Below are 24938 nucleotides of genomic sequence, written 5' to 3'. Positions count from 1 at the left end.
TTTTTTAAAAACCTTGGGGGGGTGGGGGGGTGTCACAATGTAGGAATAAAATACTCTCACAGAAATTCCACATGGCATAAATGAATCTTCCAGTTTGTTGTACTGCTTTGGAAATTTGCAGTCAGCAAATCAGACAGGATCTGTTTTAGCTGTCTTAGAAATACTGACGTTTATACATTTCCAAAACATTTTCCTCCTGGTCTAAAAATATCCACATTTAGACTCTGACAAAGGACAGGGTCTTTTTACTCACACAATTGGGTCAAATTGCCTTCAGTTTTTAAAAAATGTTAAAAAAAATCATGCTTCAGTGCTATAATCTTATAAAACATACCTCAACAAACAAACTTCAAGATACGTGGATACATTTTTTTCATATGGAGGAAATCAGAAACTGAAATTGCTTGAACCCACCACGAAAACAAAAAGAAAAAAAAAAAATCAAAGAAACTGCATTAGTAAAAGGTAAAAATACCGAACTTTTAATTAAAAGATCTGGTTTTCCCCTTAAAGAAAATCCCTAAATAGTTTTGGGACTTGTGACCTTTTAGGGTTGTTTGATTTTCATAAAAATCGAGCATTTTCATTTATCAAAATATTTTCATGAGGAAAATAAGCAATTCCCTGACCAGTTCTTTGAAGCATCTTGGATTATCTATCCATATTTGTCACATACAGGAAAAGAATAAAAAATATCCCACAGGTGGCTTTTTCCAAACTGACTCTAATATTAGTAGGCAGATGCAAATAATTAATTTATGAGCTGATATTTATTGTCATTTCAAGGTGATTAGGGATGTGCGTGTGAAGTAATGGAACTTACTGGCCTTAAGGAACTGTTCAGCACACTCAGCCCAAAGCACGGCACTCATCTCCAGAAGCCCCAAAGACAACTAGCAGAAAAGAGTACCATGAACAGGAGGCATTCTGAAATAGTATTCCTACATAAAAATTAAGTTGGAGGAAAATAAATACTGGCTTTTATTCCCGTATGACATGAAGAAACAAAGCGGATTTTTAATACTAAATGCTTCAAATTGATCCTTTGGTATTAAACTGCAAATAAACTTTCAGTAAGAACTCCTACAAATCCAGTATTACATTTGCAACAGAACTGCTGACAGTCATTGGAGCAACAGTTTACGGTACATTAGGCTGGTAGACCAGAACTACAGATAATAAAGTAAGCATATTTCCAGCACAATTATAATCTGTAAAAAGAATTGTTTAGGTAATATCTAAGCTTGTTTTCCTCAGATGCACAATCAGAAAATACTATTTCCTGAGTCAGCTCTTAGAGAAAAAGTATTCACATTTTTCTTCCTCAAACTTATGCTAATAAGTTATTAATAAGGTTCTTCTAATGAGATTCTGATTTCCGGGATTTTCACCAGAAGTTGTCTATAGATACCAAACATGCCACTGGTTTTGGTGAGTAATCAAACTAAAAAGTTCACTGTATTATTTTCTTTCCATTAAAAAGAAGTTAATTTTGTGAGAGTTTAAGGAAGCTGACAGTCCCTTCTTACTCAACAGGTACAATCTGAACAGCCTCCACACCTCTGGCTAATGGTGATAACCCTGGCAAGAGCTTCTATTCCTAAGCAGAGAGACTGAAGGAAGAAATTGTCTATGAGGGTGTGAGGCTGTGGAGCAACTTTTGGTCGTTTGGACATTTGAGCTAACACTTCCAAATTGTTTCCCATCTAGCACTAAAATAGCACTATTTGGATAATATATTAGAATCCAAAGCACACCTATTGTCCTTCCAGTGGTTTGAGCTTTTTTTCTGTCCCCCTTCAGATACTGAAAGCGGCCATCACTTCCTGCGAGAAGCCACACCAAATACCCATTATTCAACTACCCTTGATTTATCCTTGTGGCAATTTGAAACAGCTGCAGCAGAAGTCCAGAGTAGAGATATAATGAAGTTTGTTAAAAACAAGGAAGGCGAACACTGCACAATACCACACAACCTGCTCCAGAGAGCAGCACCTCTGGGAGGAGCTCCATTATGTCGATGCTACGAGCTGAAGTAAGAGTACGGTGCTGTCCCAGACAGATAACACATCAAACAATGACGAGAAAAACCGGGCAAAAAAAAATACACTGGTCTCAACAACTGTGTACTGAGAGTACTGCCTACGACTAAACCACGCGGTTCTGAAGAAATGTTTTATGGTTATTTCCCTATCTTTGTTGTTTGTTTTATTTTTTAACTGTTGACACAAGGGAAGTTTGCGCTATCCACTGCCAGTTTCAAAAGCCATCTAGTTTACATTTTGAATCAGGCTTTCTATGTGTATCTGTCTGTCCTCTGTATATCTTTTCAATGCCTTGGAAAATTTAAACAAAATTTGACACAGATGCTGATAAACAAAACAAAATAGGCCACTGGGTAGGGGAAGAAGACTACCAAGAGTGTGATGTCTGAGGGAAAGGAGGTCGGGCGATCTCACATGTTAATGGTCACCAAGGAAGGCACATGGGAAAGTGAGACGTTCCTAGTGCTCCAACCATGGGAAAGTCTTAACTGCTGCAATTGCAGTTCAATCACAAAAGAAAAATCCAAGGGGCTCCTTTTGGAACCAGACCTCAGTTTATGGTCGCTGGATCATCACTGTGCCACTGAGGACACAGAGCAGGGGCTTCCACATAAGCACTCTTGCTGGGTCTCCTGATCTCAGCTTGAAGCCTGGAGACAACCTGCCAGTAGGATCAGCAAAAAGGGAGGGCGCAAGGTTATGCCATTATCCCAGCCTCCCCTCTTCTGTGTTTCCCCCCTCCCTCCTCCTTTTGCCATTCCCTGGGAGTCTTTGGGAGGGCCTGTGCTACCCAAGTTTTAAACAGTACAAAGTTCCTTCTTCTACCAGGTGTGTCATTCCACAGTTGCACTACTGCTTTAGGTAAATGGATGTACAGTATTTTTAAAGTAAATATTCATATTAATATTAAATACTAAATAGTAAATATCTGGTCAGTCAGACTCCTTGCAGGCAAAGATTTCAGTACATAGTATTGGGTGTTGCTTCACAGTTCTCTGCTGTCCTATTGAGCTCACCAGTCTGTCAAGCTGGCAAATCCCTGTTAATGAGGGCACCCAGAATGGAAAATTGGATGGTCCCATCAGAGCACAGGAACAGAGGAGCATCTCCACATCTTCTGAGTACGTGAGATGAAAAATCAAAACATCAGATGTGTCCTGTAGTCCCCAAATGAACAGAAATGCTTTTCCTCATTCTCAGAACCTCCATTAAAGGAAATTACTGCACTTGTCTCAATATAAACAAGCAGTTCCATGGGCAGCAAAGCTAATCAAACCTATTTTACTATGAGCTGTTCTTTGTGGTTGGATTTACTGATAATTAATAGGATGGTAGAGCTGCTTATATAATCTTTTGCCATTAGGGCCTTATACTGTTTTTCTCCTGTGTGTACTCTCTGGTGTCTAAAACAACACAGATCTGTCTTGTGGAGACACTAATAAGGGCTCTCTCCCCCCTCTTCCTTGGCTTCCTCCTGAAGCTTGTAGGATTATTAACACCTCTGAGATCAATCCCCTCCTGCCAATCTGCCTGAACCTGTTGGTCCATCTCAAAAGTTGTTCATGGGGCCAGCAGGCATGATCTCAAAAACCTTCTTGACTTAAAAAAATGCTGTAAGGAGACAAGACAGCTGTGTTCATTTTTGCAGCTTCATTGAGTGGTAGAAGATGCTCTTGTACCCCTTTGCACTGCACTGAGAGAGATGTAAAAAAATCCTACAGAGTTCCCTTCACTGAACTTCCTCTTGAATGAAGAGGAAAGGGAGGAAGTATACGATAAAGGTATGCAGCACGAGAAACATTTTCAAAATTCATTTCGAGAAAACAGCATGACACAGAACACGTGTTCCCAGATGAGAAAACTCACTGTAGCTTTTTCTACAGGCACACTGTCAGTGGGATTTGTGGTTGTGTTTTGTGGCTGCTGAGATAGCAAGGAGCCAGAACTGGCAAACCAGCTCACAGACTCAAAAAACAAAACACCCCACCACCACCCCTGAAACCACTAGACTTTTACAGCAGCATTGAATTGTTATTTCTCAATTAACCGATCAGGACTTGAAATTTCTGTTGTTTGTCTGACTTTTTCCTTGCTGTCTACAGGCACCCATCTTTTCTTTTACTTAAACAGTTCCTTCCCTGGCTGAAGGGGCAGGAAAAATTTCCTTGTAGTCTACCTCACCCTGTTCTTCAAAAGCTTGCTAGTGTAATAAAAATTGAACACTAAATAGCCAGTATTTAAGGGATTGGCAGGTCTGTATAGTACAATACAATAAATCAATACTTACTGTGTGACAGCGTGACAGATACCTCAGAATGGTGGAAAACTCAAAAAGTATTGCATGAACTTTCTGACAGCTGTATGTATAGCCAAGAACTTTTTGTCTACAGAGCTAGAAAAGCAAGATAAAAATCCACTTCCTTCACAGACTTAAGACAGTGAGAACCAGTTAATGTAAATCCTCTATACCAAAATAAGGAAGATAACAAGTCTTTTGAAGTTTCACATCCTCACCTCATAAGAACAAGTGTGAAATATTTTTACTAGATTCATAGGCCTCTGTCAGTAACACCTACTGGTTTGAGGACAGTCAGTCTCTATTAACAGGAATGAACCCACAACCAGCACAGCTGCTGTTCGCAGTGCTCTGTGGTGTCGGCCTTTGAAGAGCTCTGGTGAAAGACAGGGGATTCACTGTTAAGCTATGGATGCTTAAAAGAAGGGGGAGTTAGTCCTAAATGTTTTTGTTCTGATTTATAAGTCCGGACAGGTCATGAGCAATACTGTTGCTTTAACTTGTGGTTTCTATGACAAAATAAGGCCTCTCAAGGTAGTCAGGGCACACAGCGTCCACAACGCATGCTAGGAGCAGAGGGCACAGATGCCGGAGAGAGAGCAGAGACCTCACAAGCTCTGTATCCAGATGCAGTGCAAGCACGTCAACACTGCAAAATACCTTTCTGCAACTTAGAGCCTTATTACAGAAACAGAGATTGTGCCGTTTCTCCCTTCCAGAGCTATAATCTGCACATGGACAAGAACAGAGCAGATAATACCAACTCAGGTCACTTATAGCTTTGGCATCGCCATGCCAGACTCCATTACAATTGCAGAGATGCGCCCTCTGAGAACTACAGAGAAGCTCAGCCAGGGGTTGCACAGTGGAGAGGGAACAGCAGGGCTATCCAGCCAGGGAGACACCCTCCTTAGGTTGCAGCCAGGACCACTGGGAACTCAGAGATGCAGGTAACTTAGAAACTACAATATATATCACTATACCCATGAAGGTGAATGGATGATTTCCTCCACTCCTGCGTGATTGCTTCAGTCCTGAAACATGATTAAAATGTGAACTAAGCACGACACTGAATGGGACTGAACTAAAAAGAAAGGCAAGAGTCTCCCTGAGACCCTTTCTCCAAGCGCACTTATTCAAAATGTTCAAAGGGAAAAGGTGACCTTTTTTTCTTTTCTTTTCTTTTTAATTGCACCACTCTTGTGTGATTCTGGGCAGCCTGGGGAAGCTTTGAGAGCTAATGTATTTCCTGGTGTTGGGGACTTTACCACAATTTCCTCCAAACCAAACTGACTGGAAAAGATACCAGTTTTATAACACCCAAACAAACAAAAACCTTGCTGTGATGAACAACCAGCAAGTTAGTCCAGAAACCACAATATTAAAAGATTTATGCTACTATAGTCACTCATAAAAGTAGTAGAGATAACTCTGACAAGGAGTAAAGCGATCCAGTGAGGACATGGGTAAACAGGATGCCCTGAAAAAACTAGTGCTGCCTCAGAGAAAAACCACAATGACGGAGAGCGTTTCCATTCCTGCCAACACAGATTACAGTGATCTGCAATTATAAAGGTGGTTTATACTTTCAGGAAAATTGAACCTTGGAACTTTATGCAGACCAGGACTGTACATCAACTACAAGTTTAAAACAGAAAACACTCATCCAGCCAGAGCAGACACCCTCACCAACAATTCCCAAGTCACTTTAATAAGCTGCAGTCAAAACTAATTGTATGGAGAAGTGTACAATCAGATTTAAGGTCTTGGAAGTGATGGAAAATCCATCGTGAGTGCTATGTCCCGGGAGCTAATTACCATCCCATTAGAAAATTTGGCACTCTATTTTCAATATGAGTTGGTCCAATTCCCCTATTAGAGCTCATTAAAACTGCCCTACAAACCTTCCTGTGTGTATTGAGAGTGATTAAGTCACCTCAAGTCACCTGAATGGGTGAATTTGAGAGCTTACCTTTTATTCTGGGAGACCTAATGAGTTTTCTACACCACCTTTCTCTCTTCTCTCCTTTACTAAGTGTATTAACATCAGCATAGGACAAGGAGGCCCAGCAACAGGCGCACTAATGCTGCATAACGGCAGAACATGCTTCTCCATCCCTGCTCTGGATTCCCTCTGCTACACTGCCAAGGACTGTGCTAGCTACTCAGCCTCAGCGTAAAACCAGGAGTACCTGTTCAACCAATTACACTTCAACCCCTGGCCCTTCCCCGTCCTTTCTGAAGCTTTCTTTCTCAAGACACAGCTGCCACTGTGTAAGTGGGATCTACATCTTTTTGCTTCCAAAACATGCAGCCTTTCATTTGTCATGCATAAATGCATCCAGTTCATAATGTAACACCAGTTGCTCTTCTTAAATGACCTACCTTGCTCATTTTTTTCATTCCACCCATTTTTCTCATCTGCAAACTTCCATGCAATGGCCTTGTATTTTCTTCTTGCTACAGACAAAAACTAATCCTCGAGATGAGGCATGAGTATTTTCTTAGCCTCAAAAAACTGCAAGCAAGATTTGTACCTTTCCTGAACAAAACATGGCCAGCAGCATAAAGGAAATCAGTGTTTCTATTGATGCAGACATGCCACAGTTCCACTAAGATACCAAACACAGTACAAAAGGCTGTTCCTCCATTCACCCCTCATAGCTTGTTTGGATTTATTTTTTTTAAAGAAAAAACTCCAGCCTCACAGTTCTTCCTTTGATGGAGGACACTGCCAAAAGTGATATTTGGTGGCTACAACTTGCATTAGCACACAAAATTCACAGCTAATTTTAATTACAAAGAGCTAATGTTTTGGAGCTATGCATTCTCTGGTATTTACTAGGACCATAAGATATCTAGGAAAGAGGAGAGGAGACGAGAAAAATTACTATCAATCATCTTTATTATGGAATACGTCCTGAAGTAGCTTTTCTACAAGTACAGACTTTTCAAAATCACATGAGCTTATAAAAAAGAGCATTGTTACTATTTCTGTTGTGGTTTTGTTGTTGAGTTTTGTTTGTTTGTTTGTTTTAAGGTACACTTAGCAAATCCTTTTAGCAAAAAGTTCCACAGGAAAGTCGAAGTTGGTCTTCTACAATCTGTCTGTTTTTATGATAGGAAAATATGAACAGGTGTACAGAATTTATTGTCTGTCTGACATTATTTTAAGTGTATCTTGACACCAGTTCTCTTTTTCAAACTATGTTCTGTGATGCATGAAGACAACTGGAGGAGTAGATTGAAATAGACTGATTATCCTTAACAAAAAGTTTCACTGATTTGCATTCTCCTCAATTTGAATGTTTCAAGAGGAAAATGACTTGGGGTTACTTGTGGATGAAAAGCTGGACATGAGCCAACAATGTGTGCTTGCAGGCCAGAAGGCCAATCGCATCCTGGGCTGCATCAAAAGAACCATGGCCAGCAGATCCAGAGAGGTGATTCTCCCCCTCTACTCTGCTCTCATGAGACCCCACCTGGAGTACTGTGTCCAGCTCTGGAGCCCTCAGCACAAGAAGGACATGGACCTGTTGGAATAGGTCCAAAGAAGGGCCACAAAGATGATCAGAGGGCTGTTGCACCTCTCCTATGAAGACAGGCTGAGAGAGTTGGGGTTGTTCAGCCTGGAGAAGAGAAGGCTCCAGGGAGACCTTATAGCAGCCTTCCAGTACCTGAAGGGGGCCTACAAGAAAGCTGGGGAGGGGCTGTTTGCAAGGGCATGTAGCCATAGGACAAGGGGCAATGGTTTTAAACTAGAGCAGGGTACATTTAGATTAGACATTAGGAAGAAGTTCTTTACAATGAAGGTGGTGAGACACTGGAACAGGTTTCCCAGAGAGGTGATGGAGGCCCCATCCCTGGAGCCATTCAAGGCCAGGCTGGATGAGGCTCTTAGCAACCTGATCTGGTTGAAGATGTCCCTGCTTACTGCAGGGGGGTTGGACTAGATGACCTTTAAAGGTCCCTTCTAACCCAACATATTCTATGATTCTATGATTATTTTTCTGAAGTCTGGTTTTCTCCAGATAATTATTTCCCTTACCTGCCTCTTAAAGAATTCTTCTCCAGTGTCAAGGACAACATTCTCTTTTCTAGGCAGTTCTAGACATTTTGTTAGCAATTCAGCCACTCTGTTCTCAGGTTCCTTCAGAATCAGACCAACACTGTAGCTGCTGGTGACTCATTGCTTTCCAATTTTCCTGTTCACTCCAGTATTCATTTACTGATGCAGCTTCGGTGTAGAGCAGGAGGCAGCACAACAGTTCAGATGCCTACTACTGCATGACCCTAAGTGCCCATTGTATCAGATTGGTAATGGCAAGGAGGGACAGAAGTTGGGATACAATCTTGTAGGTGCTCTGTCTGCCTAAATCTGTCCCTCTATCTCACAGGACAAAATATACATTCTACGTGAATAAAAAGTAGGGAATAGACAAGGATGTTCTGCCATCCTGTCAGAACACAGTGAGCCAAACTTTCTGCTCAGTTTCACTCTGGAGGCCACATTCTGCCTCTTATTTTTGGCTTTATTGAGGCTGTAAAGTGCATAGGCTATTACCAGGCATAAGAGAAGGAAGCGATTTTTAATCTGACTCTGTGTGAAAGTAAGAAAACTTACATGAACAGAAGTGTTTAAGTATTTTTATAGACCAGAGCCCCTGAAGACCTACTCCAGTGGAAGATTAAGGAACAGAAACTAGGCTGAAAGGGAAAACTGACACCAAAAATAGTTTGCGTGGTTGTTTTCGTTTCAGAGTGCATCACTGCAAAGACAGAAAGAAGTCAAAGAAACCAACTTTTCACACACCACAATTCTTCCGGGATTCCACATACATCCCAGGGCACCATAAACTGTAATTGTGGAATAAGTGATAATTCATGGCTTTGTTCATTTCTAAGCACAGGAAGTTCTCTCCACTTGTACCCTCTCCCTTGCCCTTCTCCTGCTGTTGACTGGGAGACGTAGTAAAGAAGCAATCGAACACAAGAAGCATCAAAGGAATAAGAAGTCAGAGTTCAGCGGCTCCTACAAGATAATCAGTGCATCACACTTGATAGAGACTAAGATCAGAGGATTAAAAAAACCCAAACCCATAGTTTTGAAGTGGTAAATAGTTCAGGAAAGCTACTTTGTGGAGACTGAAAACCATCTGGAAAAACTTCCTCCCATGGGTTTTATTGCATGTGCCTGGGTTCAGCATCTTACTGAGAATCCTTTATGATGAGAAGTCAATACCTACAACAAACAGTAAGACAAACAGTACCTACAACAAATTTCAGCTACAAAATTAAAGATTGCACTTTCCAGTAAGGAAAATACAGCAATCCAGTAACTTTTTACAGTGCAAGGGGTGAAAGACTGTTTACATTAAGTGGCATTGAGCTTGTGCACTATTTTTAACCTCTTTAATTGTTTAAGTATGTGCAATACTTAGGGATTATGCTAACAAAACAGCAAAATCCTCAATAACACCTAAAGATTTCTTTTTAATTCTTCTTGATGTCCATAAATCTAAACTGAATAATGAGCACTGTTCACCACTCTGTGGTCTGTGCTGTATTCTCTCCAATTTATACGTCATCATGAATTACTGACACACTGTAATACTAATTTTCTGTGTATGATAAAGATAAAAGACAACATGTAATCTGCTGACTCATTCTCAAAAATCAATTAATCTTCTCTAAATGCTGTCTGCTTTGGAAAAAAAGTGATGGAGAAAAAAGAATGTATGTCATGATGACGCTATGCAAATATTAATGCCACCATTGTGAAAAAATGTCAAAATGTATTGTCTAATGCACACGTCTGCATGAAAGTGGACATGCAGCTATGAAACTTGACAGGCTACAGACACTGTCACAAGGTTAAAAAATTCTATAAATTCAGGGAAATCATCTAGAATCTACATTGCTGGCTCAGTCCTGACCTGCAGACCACACAGTCTGTACACTGAATGTCTTGGCTGAAAAAATAAAACTCTCCGTTAGAAAAGGAACTTTCCTAACACTGACCTCAATAACCAAAAAAGGTTTAAAGGAACTTGTTATCCCAAGAGGAAGAAGGAACTGAATTTAATGCCTCTTCAGTGAGGAGAGAAAAATGGAAGAGTTTGTTCATCGTTTTGAGAGGCGCCTGTATTTTAAGACTAGGAAGTGGGATAGATGCAAGAGGATGCAAGATCTCAGGCTGACGCTTGCTAAGAATATGATGTATGGAGAGCACTGAAGTCATTTCAATTTTATTTCACTTGATTGTATGATACGACTATTTGTGTTCTTTCCCTTAAACATTCATTTTCCACCTCAGCAAAACTCTCCAGCATTCTGAACTGTAATACTCCTAGGCAGATGATTATATTCAGCAAATTATGAGAGTTTTCTCCTACTGACAAGATAATCTTCATCAAATCAAACTGTCCTTATGGATTCCATGAGGCAACTTAGATGTCACATTTAAATCAGACTTCTTAAGGGGAACAGAAGCCTTTCAATCTACCAACATTTCCATCATGCATCATCATAGCAAAGCAATTTCAATTTGAGCCACACACTGCAAGCAAAAGTTAAATTAGGAATTAACTTAAACTGGTAAAGAATGTTTTTTTAACTGTAAACAGACATCTGTTTTGATACTGACAACCATTCATTAGCCCTGGTGTTTGCCAACATAGTGCAGCAGATGTTAGTTTCTTGTGTATTTTCATAAGATGCGGTCATTGTTTAAGCTACATTCTAACAAGGACTTGGAATTAAATGGAACTAGTTAAATTTAAAATGGAATGTTATTCTCCAATGTGAGACACATTGAAGTGAGAAGAAATAATTCATAATATGCAAATGGCTGCAAAATGGTTGTAATGCTAACATTTGGCTGATCTTTATGCACAAGTGGAAATAAGTATACTGGAAATGCCTGTTATTGTGTCTCTGAGCATTCTTTTATAACATAGATGTGTGTATAAATAATGTATATTTGACAGAAGCACTATATACATGCATATATAAACACAGTCAGGTATTTAAATTATAGATTTTTGTCCAAGCCAATGTATTTAGTGGAAAAAGACAAATTAACTTCAATAAACAGGAAATCTCTATCTTTTCTCAGTCTCTCTAAACTGAAATGCAGCCCAGTATATTAAAGAAACCTCCCAGAGTTCAGACAGTTCACTCCCCATTTCTCTTTTGATACAAAAAATGGTGAGATATAATGAAGAAAGTTGCCCTCACACTATTTCAGTTTAACAGCAAAGGATGGTAAACCTATGTAAGATATCTCCCTAGATTTGAGTGGTTCATATATGTATCTGATAACAATATCTGAAGTGTTGGATGCTCATTTGGACTGAATTTTAAATCTCTGAAGGTTCATCCATTATCACCAGCTTACAGTCTGCAGGAACAAGAACGCTATTTACTTTATATTTTGTTTTTCTTATCTTTCCTTTTTTTTCCAACTTTACTACTGTGTGAGGTCCAAAATTACTGTAACTGGAGATGAAACTGGACAAAAAGATGTTCTATTTATCACCAGAAAAACTGCCCTACCTTGGCCTTTCAACAAAACTTAAGTCTGAAACTTAAAACCAGTCGCCAGATTCTGACTACTATCATGTCTTTCGTTGTTGTGCATTTAATAAAAACTTTATGGCCCAGTTTGAAACTCCCTATTCAGCATTCAGGGAACACAGAATAAGTAAAGAATTCTACAGCTAAGGACAAGACAAAGCTTGTAGGTCAATGTAACTCTTTTATTAGACCAACAAGTATAGCTTTTTGAAAAACTTGAATAAGCTTTTGGACATGCAGTCTTTTCTTGGGGTATGAAATACATAATAGAAGCAGCCTACTTAAGAACCATATAACAACAGAGAAAACTGAGATCTGTGACAATTACAACAAAACACCACAAGACCATTGAAAACCATTGAAATTTTGCTTTTTGAAACTGAGTACACAAGATAAAGGCAAGAGACAAGTTAAGCATGACATCTCTTTCCTAAGAGATCATAGAGTCACTGCTATTAGCCCTACAGTTAAAAGCACATGACTAAAAGTCAGTACATGTCCCAGGCTGTGTGACTATGCTATTCTCTTGCTATCTGTAAAACCGTAGTATCAACTTTCTACCTGTTCCACTAGAGCAGGCTCACACCAAGTACACTAATCTGTGTAAATTGCATATAGGACTTTGAAGGAAAGACATTTAAAGTACAAAGGATTTTATAATTAATAACACTTAAAAGAAAAGCCAAAACAACATGCAATGTTAAGGCCCAAATATCCACAATTATCCGACTATCAGGTTTTGCCTCCAGCTAGAGTTCTGAGGAAAACTTTGGAAGAAAATCATGGATGCAGAAATCATGGATGACAACAGGACCTGAAGACCATTTCATTTATTGAGATCAGTGGGTCTTTCTGAAACTACAAGATCTGAACCAGTGCAAGTGAGAAGGGGAGAGAGCACACTTCTGCCATAAAGAACCCCTTCCCTTCCAAGGTCAGCAGCATATCAGGCTATTTGGAGGACACAGGGGCTCAGACTTGCAAGGACAGGGGCAGCAGCAAGCCTGCTGTCTCTCACACTGACAGGATGTAATTGCAATCACCCACAGGTTCCAGCCCTTGAAGCAGGCAGTGTGAATCTGAGGTGAAGCCCAGCTTTTGTTTTGATTCCGTTCGCCAGGAAGGAATGAGTTTCCAGCAGCTTTAGTTATGAGGCAGGAAGCAACAAAAAAAACAGCAATAAAAATTAAAGAGGGCAAATAGGAGTCAAGAGACAACATAGCAAGTTAGTAGCGAGACAACATGCAGGATGTATGTGCATGTGTGTGCCTGTGCAGTATTAGCGCTTCCCATAAGACTTAGATATATGCCAGAACTTGGCTTACTGCTGATCATCATAATTTGAGACATCGGTGGCTGGTATTGTCAGAGGACATTTAGTATCATTGTTCACTAGGCATGATGTCTGAATATCATTCCATCCCTTGAGGAATTATATGCCAGACTTAAGAAGTAAAGTACTTTAAATAGAGGTATATTCTTTGCATGCGGCTTTGATTGATGCAGGTTATATAAGAGCTAATAGCACCTACTGGAAAGGCTCTGGGACCAGCTTGTGCTGAATAATGGTTAGCTGTGGGAGCCAGGATTCTCAGCCTATTCTCTTTAAGTAAAACCCCAAAACAATAGGATTAAAGAAGAGCAGGAAAAGCACCAAAGAACTAGCACTAGCAGCAAGGAAAGAGTGTCAGAAGTGTATTTAAGACTCTCCAAGCAGCATTCAGGCTTGTATAACAGTCTTGATAATGATCTTAAACTTACAGAGCATCTTTCATCCAGAAGGATTCATTTATGGGCTGTACGCGTATCATGGGAATAACTGTCTTCCCTTCTGCCAACTTACACAGTGAAATGCTGTTTACACCTCTGGAGGAAAATGTTGTGCTATGCGGATTGCTACATCACAAGCAAAATGGATTAGGACAGGCAGTGCCAAGTGCTACAACAGTCAAATACAAAACATAGTAGGGAATTCGAAAGAAACAGAACATAAATAAGCAAAACCACATTCTGGTCAGGACACCGAGATTAACAGAGAAACTTCCAAAATGGATCATGGTCTTAGTCATCGAACTTTTGCTTTTAAATCTCCATTGGACTTTCTGGCTGTCACATAGATTCTCTCAATGTATACTCATACAGGCTGCTCTCTAAAACATTAGCAACCAGCCAGCTGAGCCTGACAGCTGTTTCCAAAACTTTAAATAGTTATGTTAGATATAATATATGGTAATTACTGGCTTTTTAACTGTACCCAATGTAAAACAAGAAGGTTTTTAAATCAAATAACATGAAGAAAAGCATTTATAGAATAACATTTATATTTTAAATGCATTAGGATAATTCTCACTAGGGCCAACTACCCTCTTTAATTCAATTTCTTTCTGACTTAGTCCCATCATCCTTACTTACATAAGTTGTTTTTTTCCCATAAATGTGGAAAAGAACATGACTGTCCATCCGAGATAACATGAGCAAACTCAAGACTCCTGCAACATAAGAAAGAGAACATAAAAATGGTATTGACTGCAACATTGTAATAAAGGCTGGGGTAATTTTGCACTTGCCAGGGTGCAGTGATGCTTTGTGGGAATGGATATGGGCTGAGGCCAGGGTCCTGACAGTGCATAAAGCAGAGACTAAATTCCTCATTTTGTCACAGGGCAACCAACTCCATGGTAGAATAAGGAGGAGCCAAAAAGCCCAAAGCCAATCTGAGCTCCTTTAACTCAGTTCCAAGAGGGGAAAGTGTTCCACTTGCACCCAAAAAGGGGGAAGCAAAGCCACAACCAAGCTACCCAGAGCTACATCCTTCCATCCAATCAACCAAGCAACCATCCAACCAACCAACATACCTACTTACCTATAAATGCCCTGCCCTCAGGTTAGGAACTCAGGACAAGAACACAGACAGAACCATTCTTGCTATTCTTTCAGCACAGCACTAGTCTACTGCACAACCCCGGTAAATAATATAACCATTAAGAGCGTGGGTCAGGAGACTTATGACTAAGGGAAAAGAGAGCATCTTCCTGAGCCTTAACTCTTCCCCCGCAGCCCCACGTTTTCTTCCTTTCATGGTTTCCCTAATTAAAAAAGGACTTTTGTCACATTATCTCCCATTAGCTTAACAAGTCAGAGGAGTCAGCTCTCCTTTTGACACCAGACTGCTCAGGTAATCTTTTGACATTACTTTCCAAAATGTACTTTCCAACAATTAAACTTAATTCCAGGTTAACACAGATTTAGACTTTTCCCCTATGGAATAGGAATAATACTAAATGGGGAGAAGTTTCCCAGTGCAGAGGCAGGTATTTCCAATGAAGTTGGAAGGAAGGAGCCTTCCACCACCCCTAGGAACAGGCCATGATATTGCTGGTCCAAGGACCTATTACAACAACTAACGGTGGCAAGACTGAATACAAACCTAAGCGCTTGCAGGATGATGGCCAACCTCTGACACAAGGTCATAAGGCAGGGACCCATCCTTTACGAAATTTTAAATGTAGAATGTATTGCCTTGCTATGATATTTCTGCCCACTTGGTGTTGATCCACTTGCTTCACTCACAAAGGATTTTTACTTGAAAAACACCTAAACTACAAATGGATCCAAGTATCCATCATGCCGACAAAGCACGTTTTACGAATAAGTAAATAACAGCTTTTTCTTCTGGGAAGAAAACAAATCCTCAATTCCTGGCAAGGAAGCAAGCCACTGTTCCTAGCAACTAAGACTTCACAACAACAATCTAAACTCATGAATCAGAATTTCTAACGACAGAAACAGAATTATACACAGCCCTCTACAAGGGTTTATAGGAGAAATTAAACATAACTACATTACCAGTAACATGACAAATGCAGCTAAGCTAGAAAACATGATAAAAAATAGTAACTAAAGCAAATGGTAACTATGAAGATGGTTTTATCATTTTAAAAATGCATTTCATCCATCTGATTGCTCAAATTACTTTTTTTTTCCCCGGTAATATTGAGCTGAATTGGCTATTCAGCAGTTTCAATACCATTAACTGCTAATGCTGAAATAGGGTTTTGTTTTCCACATCAGGCAAGAAATGATTGACAGCCATGCCAGAGTTTGTATAGATTTTAGCGCAGGAGAGACTGTTTGTTTACTCTCTGTGAATTTCCTCATTGTGGCTGGGCAAAACCACAGGTGGCACTAAGAGGAATTTATTTAGCAAGCAGAATTTCTTTCCTTTGTTCTTTTCTTGGTAGAAAAAGAAAGAATAGAAAAGTAACTACCAGCGACTGGATTTTCTTGGGAAAATGTGTTTGTTCTTATAACAAGAGCAGGGGTATAGGATCTGCCTTAAACTAACAACTAGGGTGAGGGGGAAGATGTAACAAGAGAAACGGACAGGCATTTCTTTGATATTGACACAAATGTAAGCACACATTCTATCAGATTAGTAGAACAGCATCCAGTTTCTTTAATTAAACAGACAAAGACATAACAAGATTCACTGGCTGAAAAAGAAAGCTAGAAAAATCTGAACAGGAAGAAAAATGCGAATTTTAAATTAAGGTAATTAACTACTGGAATATTTTATTGAAATGTGCTGGTAGATTCCTCAGCATCCCATTTGGATTGCTTTCTAAAAGATAAACCCTTAAAGAAATATCATGTATTAGGCTTCACACAGAACAAGTGGGTAATATTTCATGGCATTTATTAAAACACAGATACGAGTAGATGTGCATAATGGTCTCTGCTGACCCTGAGGGATCAAAAGCTTTAAACCAAACTGAATATACAAAAGAACAAGAAAACAATTTATGGATCCTTCTGCCAACTTCATTTATGCTGATTAGTATCTTACTGGATAATAAAATCTAACTGAAATAATTTCAAGGTATCACTAGTGTGAGTAAGGCTGGCAAAATCGCAAACTTCCTGTTTTATGGAAATTAGATTTTGTAGTTATGCTGTCTCTCCCATTTCTTCAGACTTAATAACTTTTGAAACCAATAACTAAGTTAAAAAACAAATGGGACACTAAGTGTCTAAGAAATTAAATTCTTGAAGCTGAGGGGCCAGGTGTATAATTTGCTTTTCCTTATCACCAGCAAGAATCAACCTATTGACGTGCCCATGTCTGGAGACTTAATACAAGAATGTGGTGCCTGGTCCTGGCAAGAAACCAGTCATGTTTCACACATCTCCTGGATTTTGTTGGGGCACATGGACATAAATAATCCGAACGACAAAGGCCGTTTGGGTTTCCAAAAGGCCTTTGAAAAGGCCACTTGCCTAAGGATTTTGGAGAGACAAACTGCCATGGAATAATCTTATTATGGGTAAATAATTGCATAAAATACAAGACAGAAAATGTAGGGGTAAATGGACATTTTTCATGATGATTAAGTTCATCACTAGATGTCCAATTGTATAGAGAAGAGAGGACAGTAAAGTGACAAGGCTTGCTGCTGATGCGAAATTATTCAGGATAGAAAAAAAACAAAAGCTGAATGGCAAGAGCTACAGAAGTACTTCACAATACAGAACAGCTAGCAATAAAATGACAGATGTGGGGTAAAACAATGCCATTCATTGTAAATATGCAGAGTCCCAGCAAACCAGGCTTGGTTTAGGCAGTGAAGAATTGTACTATCTGCAGATCCAGCCAGTGGGGTAGGACATTAGATTCTTTTGCTCATTTACGAAAGATTCAAGTAATTTTACCTAGCAAGAGGAGGGATAGATTGTATCACCTCCTGAAATGCTTTGTGAGGGCAGGAAAAAAGCTTGTCTGCTCACCTCATCTGTTCAGTTATGATTAAAGGCTTGTCTCCACACACACAAAGGAACACTGAGGCATGGTGGCAGGCAGGGGAACCCCAATAATCTCATCAGAGATACTTGTCTCAGCTTCTCCAGAGCCGTCACAGGAGGGGGATCAGCCCACAGCCAGAGTGTGGAACCCCTCAAGATGAGTCAGTGGAAGACCTCTCCAGAACACCTTACCAGACTTACAGGATGTTCAGGGGATGAATCAAGGTGGGGAAAAGGAGGGATGAAGGTGGTTTGGGGAGGAAGCATGGAAAAATAGAGGGATAGAAGGGAACAGTTTTATGTAAACAGGTTGCTAGTCCTCACTCTTACCCCTCCATGCTCTGCACCTGATCAGCACAGCCTGTCCTGTCTTCTTATTAAGCTCCATTTTAAAGTATTTTCTTAGGTGAGGGGACCCTCTATTCTGTGTGCCATTGTGTGTCTAAGGTCTAAGTGCCAGCAACTGGAGTCAGACCACAGGTCATAGGAGCAACTGGGGAGACTGGAGAGAGTAAGGGGTCTAAGTGCCAGCAACTGCAGAGGGTACCATGAGACACAAGGACCACCATGTCTAGGGTGCAAGCAATAGGAGAGGTCAGAGCATATGGAGGTCTAATTGCCAGCAACTGAAATAAGGAGCACAGGTCATAGTGACCTGTGTGTCTGGGACGCCAGCAACCTCAGAGACCAGAGTGTGTGTATATTTTGTGGGTGCACATGTCAGTATATGACCATTAGCTGAAGCTGGATTACTGTGCAAGTAAGATAAAGGGGCTTGGGAACTGGGTATCAAAGCAGCCACAAGTCTGGGCCAGATACTAGAAACACCAAAGGGGCTGAAAGTGAGCTACTGGAAGGATCCAGTGGTCCAAGCCAGCTGCTGGAGAGACTGTGAAGTCTGGGTGTCAACTGAGAGACTTGTTTGCATGTATATATCTGTGCACAATGCAACTGCAGACAAGAAGATCCAGGGCCAGCTACTGGATAGACTGAATGTCTGTGGCCAGTTCCTGGAGGATCCATGTGTCTGTCTCTGCATGCACGAGTATGAGTGCATACATAAGAGAGTCTGAGTAACACCAAGCCTCAGAGGCGTGTACAAGCAGATACCAGCAGCTGGGAAGAGTAGGAAATCCAGGAGACAGCTATTGGATAGACTGAGGATCTAAGGCCAGCTCCTGGATAGCTCCATATTGTATGTATGCGCATATAGATATATAGGTATGTATATTTTCTGTTAAAGGGCTTTCACTCTGATCAGCCAGAGAGGGGAACAGGATGAATCCATTGCTACTGTTTATGCTGTGTTTTCTGTTGGTGTTGATCTGCATGGCAAATCATTTTGTATGTACATACGTACACTGTGTGTGGGTGTGTGTCTACTGGGACACGTGCTCAGTCTCACTACTAGTTTAATGGGGGAACAAGGAGCAGGAGCAGCCTTTCCTCTCTGAAGCCACCAGATTCAGCAACTCCAAACAACCTACACGGTCACTCCATATTTGCCCTCTTCTGTGTGGATGCCAAAGAAACATAAGGACCTTCCTCGAGCATCTTTACACCTGTCCACCAGTATACTGCAGGGTTTACCATTGCATCCTTTATGCATAAAAGCTGTTAATCAAAAAAGGAGCATCTCTGAGGAAAATAAATCTGAAAACTACATTCTTCTAAATACATATATACCTACAGCTTGTCAGACTGGCTTAGCTTTTCTTTGTATTCTCTTAACTATTCACACCTGATTGATAACTTTGGATATTTTTTTTTTACTGCATTTAAGGAGATTAGGCCCCAGTGGGAGATAATTTGCTTCACTTCCCTGGGATTTTTGTATTCACTTCATCCTGTGGTTTCTCTGATTGAACTGTCTTACAGGAATTACTGCTCGATGCTCTTGTTCCAGTATAGCAGCTTGTACGAAGCACTCTGCCAACTGTCACTCAAAGTAGTATAGAAATTCACTTACATTCCTGCCTATGTAAAACAACAATCATAAGAGTGACATTTTCTTCACAAAATTGTTACAATTTAAAAAACAGCAATTCAAAAATTTAGGAATCCCATCACATTTATTCTCCATTGCAATGAAGTTCTTCCTCAATTACAGGCTATTCCATTGACATCTAGCACACAGCAGAATTCAGTTGAAATTTGCAATTTGCAGGTGAGTATCTATGTCAAAATAACAGATTTAACATAGTAAATTTATTTTTATCATCCCATAACAAACCAAGCTGGATTTTTTTTGAGAGTGAATGCTTCCTGCTATTTCTACTAAAAATATAAGAATACCATATAAAATGTCATGCAGTTTCAAGGACACTATTTTCTTTTTGAATAAGTAGGAGGGGGAAGATTACTGAAAAGAGCAAACAAGAAAGCTGTTTCATCAGGAATAGGAACACTGAAACATGGTTTCCTATGGATTTATGCTATGGGTTGAGCTCTATGTGGCTTCTCTCCTGCCTAATAAGGATTCTGTTTATGCTGCATAATTTCCCTCAGACCATTAAAAGGTTCTTCCTCATATATCCAGACATATGTTTGAAAAAAATGTATAGCAATTTATTAGATTTTTTCCTTTTTCTTCTCTGCCAAACTGGCTGCAATCAATTGCGCAGGAGGTTCAGCATGCTATGCTGGTAGAGTCAGAAGACTGCATTCTTTGAAGGCTGATTGGTCTCTGTCTACAAATAGTAAATTCAATTTCATAAATATTCTCCAACTTCCACAGAGAGAATATTTATAACATTTGATATCATTTATTTCTTACGTCTGTTTTCAGGAAATACTTTCAGGAATTTCTTCTCTTCTGGGGAACACAACCATTGATGGAACATAAAGGATTTCTATTGCATGAAACACAGACAAAAGATCCATAGGTAAATCACTGATAGAGGGAGTACCACAGTTTTCATGTAGAGGAGGCCCTGCATGTAGCTAATGGTTTATCTCCCTGGAAAGTTTAAGATCAAAGACTTTAAAGGCAGGCTGTAGATGCTCAAGGGTTATTCTCACACACCTGCTGACACCATGATAACTCCACAGGCAAAACAAAGTCAAGCCAGAAATACCATCACTAATATCATTAGATGGTCAGTGGGATACAGTTAGGCCCACTATGTGTGAGCAGGAGCACTCTCTGCAAGTGAGAACAAGGACAAAATAAGGAACTCTCTAAAATTAAATCTCTTAAAAAACAAAGTGTACTTCCCTACCCTGACGTAAGCAAAATGCTGTACAAATTTGAGGTACTATGAATCAAAAAGACAAGATCTTTTGGATAGCAAGAAAAGGGTTTCAAACTAACCATTCTCTCTCCCATGAGGGGAAAAAAACCCACAAACCTAACACCAGATAAACCAAGGGCTAAAACTGTAACAACGTGTGGAGCCTTCCTTGAGGCAGAGTGCTGAAATGTAAACTACTGCCCAATTGAGGTTGCAGGTCAGAAATGGTAGATTACACTCTCATTCCTTCCAGCTTCTACTCTAGGGAATACCATAAATATCATAAATGACCTCTTTTCTTAGCCACTGGTCTGGAAACTTGCAGTTAATTAATTTTACCCCATTCAACATAAAGGTCTAGGACTCTAGCCAAGTGTTTTTTAGTGAACATCCAGCAATAAATGCAGGCTTCCCTAGGCTTAGCTAACAGTTTGCAACAATGACTGGCAGCACCTTCCAAGGTCACTTGGAATCACAACCTGCCCTAGTACTCCAGAGGGGGTCTTTTCCAGGCAGCAGACTTCTGTAAATACTTCTTTCTTTGCCTTGCCCACCCATACAGTTCAATTCAGTATGAGCTGAATTTAACTGACCCTCACCTAGCAAAACCAGAGTCTAGGTAGTTGGACAGGAAAATATTTTTAGTTGGCAAACTTTTAGGAATAAATGACTACTAATTACGCTAACCATATTGGAAGAGGAAAAGCTGGGTTTTTCTCTCCTCATCCTAAAAGGAGTAAATCCCATGTCGTCTATTTTCTTTTAGAGCTACCTACACTGATAGGGTATGGGCTGTTTCTATTAATTTCAGCTAACCATCTCAAGCCAAGAATGCAAAAAATCCAGCATGCAGGCTGACTCCAAAGACTACTGGTTACAGCATACAGCTACAGAGAAGACAACTTGCATGCTGCAGCTCATGCTTCTTGAACAACCTGCATGTTCTATGCAGTCATCAGATTATAGAATAAAAAAAAAAGGAACAAACCTAAATAATGAATCTTCGAGGAAATACACATAAAACTTCCGATTCACTTAGCAAATACAAGGTCGTCTTAACAGCAAAACTCTACAAAAGCATAACTGGCATAACTACTTCCTGGTTTTGTTGCATTTAAATGACTTCAACCTAGACAGAGCATTCAGAAGGAAAGAACACTTTATGGTACAAATTACAATGGAAATCAAAGTGGAATGCTAACTAATTTAAACCCTGATGCTGCAACTGCTTAACTAATACAGTAGTTTGCAAGACCAAGGTCTTGGCCACACAGTGAAATAACTGTCAGAGTCTTGTATCTGAAAACAGGATGAAATGGATCTTAGACTATGCTACCAGAAATCAAGGGTTCTGTCAAACAATAGCGATAGCTCTAAAATTCTCCACATGCACTTCTGAAAATGAAAGGTTGATTTTTAAAACCTAGTAAAACTCTTACGTTGAACAAAACAACATTGTCTGGGTCTTTTCATGTGGCCTGCCTGGGCGACCAGCCAATAGACTGAAACCGTTTAATATTATATAAAAAACCTACCTGTAAAATCAATCACAGTAAGCTCTGCACAGGAAGTTCAGGGCAAGGGTGAAGTAGCCAGTTATAACACGTTGTTCTTGTGTTAATAGTCTAGTAAATATGCAGTTCTTCTCTGTGGCTCTTTCTTTAAAGATGCCTGACAAACACCCACAGGAAACCATAAGTTAACATCACAACTTCATTGCTCCTGAAAAAAAACACAAACCAAAGCACTGGAATGTAAACTCTGAAAATGCAGTTTTCATTTTAGATGACATTGGAAGCTGTCTTTGTTACCTCTCTACTTCCCTAACCCCCAAGAGGCATGCCAGAGTTGTCAAGTTTTTTTAATTAAGTATTTAAGCATGAAACACATTCCACACTACTTATGTGAAATGAGGAATAAAAGTCATTATGTTTAAGAGAAAGATAAATTAACTAAATGTGGTCATTGGTGAAAGCAGAAAGTAGGCAAACAAGAATTCGGAGTTATGATCTCCTCTCTGAAATGACCTCTGGCCAGATCCAGCGAAGTAATTAAGCCAAAGAAAGGTACAGATGTTCTAAACTATGATACAAACAGCCCCTGGTCTCCTCATAAGTAACATTTAAATTTTGCTTTGGATGACTCCCCAAATTTTACATAAAACACAAGTGTACTGATCATATGTAGTATACCCAGTGAATTGATCATGTGTAATATATCCAGTGACTGTACAATGCTGTCGAGGGCAGAAAGTAGACCTTCCCTCCTCTACATTAACATCTTAACTGTGCTCCATCTGGCCCAATCAGCTTGAATTTGTGGCTGTGCCATGTCTCAGCCTTAATAGGAACAGCCTGGGAATCTGGTTATAATGGACAATATGGATTTCAACTCCCTTAACTTAGGCTGTAGTTGAAGAGGATATGTTTCCTACTACCTGACTAAATGGTAGCCTATTACATAAAGCAGAAGTGCTTCACCTGCAATTATAGAGCAGCTGTAAAACATTCTGGTTTACAAATCCCAGCTAAAAAGAAATACTCCTCTACCATCCTGAAACATTGTACCAGATTTAGAGGTAGGGAGTGTTTCTAAGCATCCTCCCCCATGTTTCCTACTGGCAAGCTATACTAGTTCCGATCACCTCTGTGAAATACCTTCCTTTCCCTCTGTACTGTCTTGGGATCCTAGGCATCAGCTCTAGTTCTGCATGCCACCCGAGGGACCAAATGCATACTTTATTAACCCCAGCTCTTAACATCTCTTTGTTGCAATTCCTTCTTCTGAAAGCGATTATAATTTCTACCTCACAAGAGTGCTGACCCTTAACTGGAGTGCAACTGGAAACTGAAAGAGACTCTTGCCTTCCTCAGAAGCCAGAAGCGCAGTGGTACAAGGTACTCTTATTATGCAGTGTAATAGCTGACTGCATCCATCACACTTTCAGATGATGCACTGTTCTACACAGACCCTGCTCCTAGCTGACCTGAAAGTATTGTATATTTAAAGATGCAGAATCAGTAAATAGAGGGTTGCTCTTCATCTTGCTAAGAATATAAAACAATACAAGGAAGAGTGGCCATACGTGACGTATGAATGAAAAACATTTTGTTTAATTTATGGAAATCTGTTTATTGTGATGTACACTCTACCTGCTGATCTACAGATTTCATCTGGCTGAAAAGGATACTAATTATCTTTGTGAAAACAATAAAATACCTTTAAATCCTTGGGAAATTACTGAAAGTGAAAGCCAGCCAAAGAGGTGCTGAACCTGTACAGAACCATTCTAGCTGCAGCAAGCAACAACCAGGATGTATCCCTGGCATAGCTCAGTATTTCTGGGCAACCATTTTGGGGTTTACAGCCAGGCAGGGATCAACATGCCTTGGTGGCAGGGCATTGCCTCCCCCAGACTCCTGCCTGTGCACCACACAAAAATCCCTTTCCCTGCTCTCTTACAGCTCTCCGTTGCCCAAGTCTAAACCAATAAGGAGGCCGCATGCGTAAGGCGTGTTGGGATGCAGACAGATGTCTGTCACTGTCTTTGCTAAACCTGCCAAACCTTTCCATTTGTGACCCAATTCACTCAGATTTGTAACAACCCCATGTTTATATATTAAGCCCCTAGTTATATTTGCTGTCTGCAGCGAGGTATTGGACAACCTGTTTGTCTTTTGACTGGCTTGCTGCAACCTGGAGCACACTGTTTACCGAAAACAGGTAAAAAGCTCTAGGGAGAGCTTTCTTAGCATATTCAGAAATTAAAACAGGTCAAGCTGACTGGATAAAGAAAATGCTGACCCACATTTAGGAAACTGGTTTTCTTCCCTCTCCCCTAACCTTAAATAAAGTCCATCTTCTGGGAAATACCACGGCCCCGGTCCATCCCGGGCCGGCCACAGGTCACGAAGGCCCCGTCCCCCGGCGGCCACGGCCCGAGGCCTCTGGCCGCAGGGGCGGGAAGATCCCGGTCCGCCGCCCGAC

The 24938-nt window shown here is 40.2% G+C and overlaps 1 long non-coding RNA gene across 2 annotated transcripts in view; it reads right to left on the bottom strand.

Annotated features, from left to right (window-relative positions):
• The window catches only part of LOC128907653 (uncharacterized), a 93699-nt gene extending 71021 nt beyond the window's left edge, over positions 1-22678 (bottom strand). For both annotated transcript variants that reach the window (XR_008465684.1, XR_008465685.1), the window contains exon 1: positions 22487-22678. This is a non-coding gene — a long non-coding RNA (uncharacterized LOC128907653). The remainder of the gene's footprint in view (positions 1-22486) is intronic.
• Between the last annotated feature and the right edge of the window lie 2260 nt (positions 22679-24938).

The sequence above is a fragment of the Rissa tridactyla genome, chromosome 3, assembly GCF_028500815.1.
Source record: "Rissa tridactyla isolate bRisTri1 chromosome 3, bRisTri1.patW.cur.20221130, whole genome shotgun sequence".
NCBI classification, from domain to species: domain Eukaryota; kingdom Metazoa; phylum Chordata; class Aves; order Charadriiformes; family Laridae; genus Rissa; species Rissa tridactyla.
This window is presented reverse-complemented; position numbering and strand designations above follow the sequence as displayed.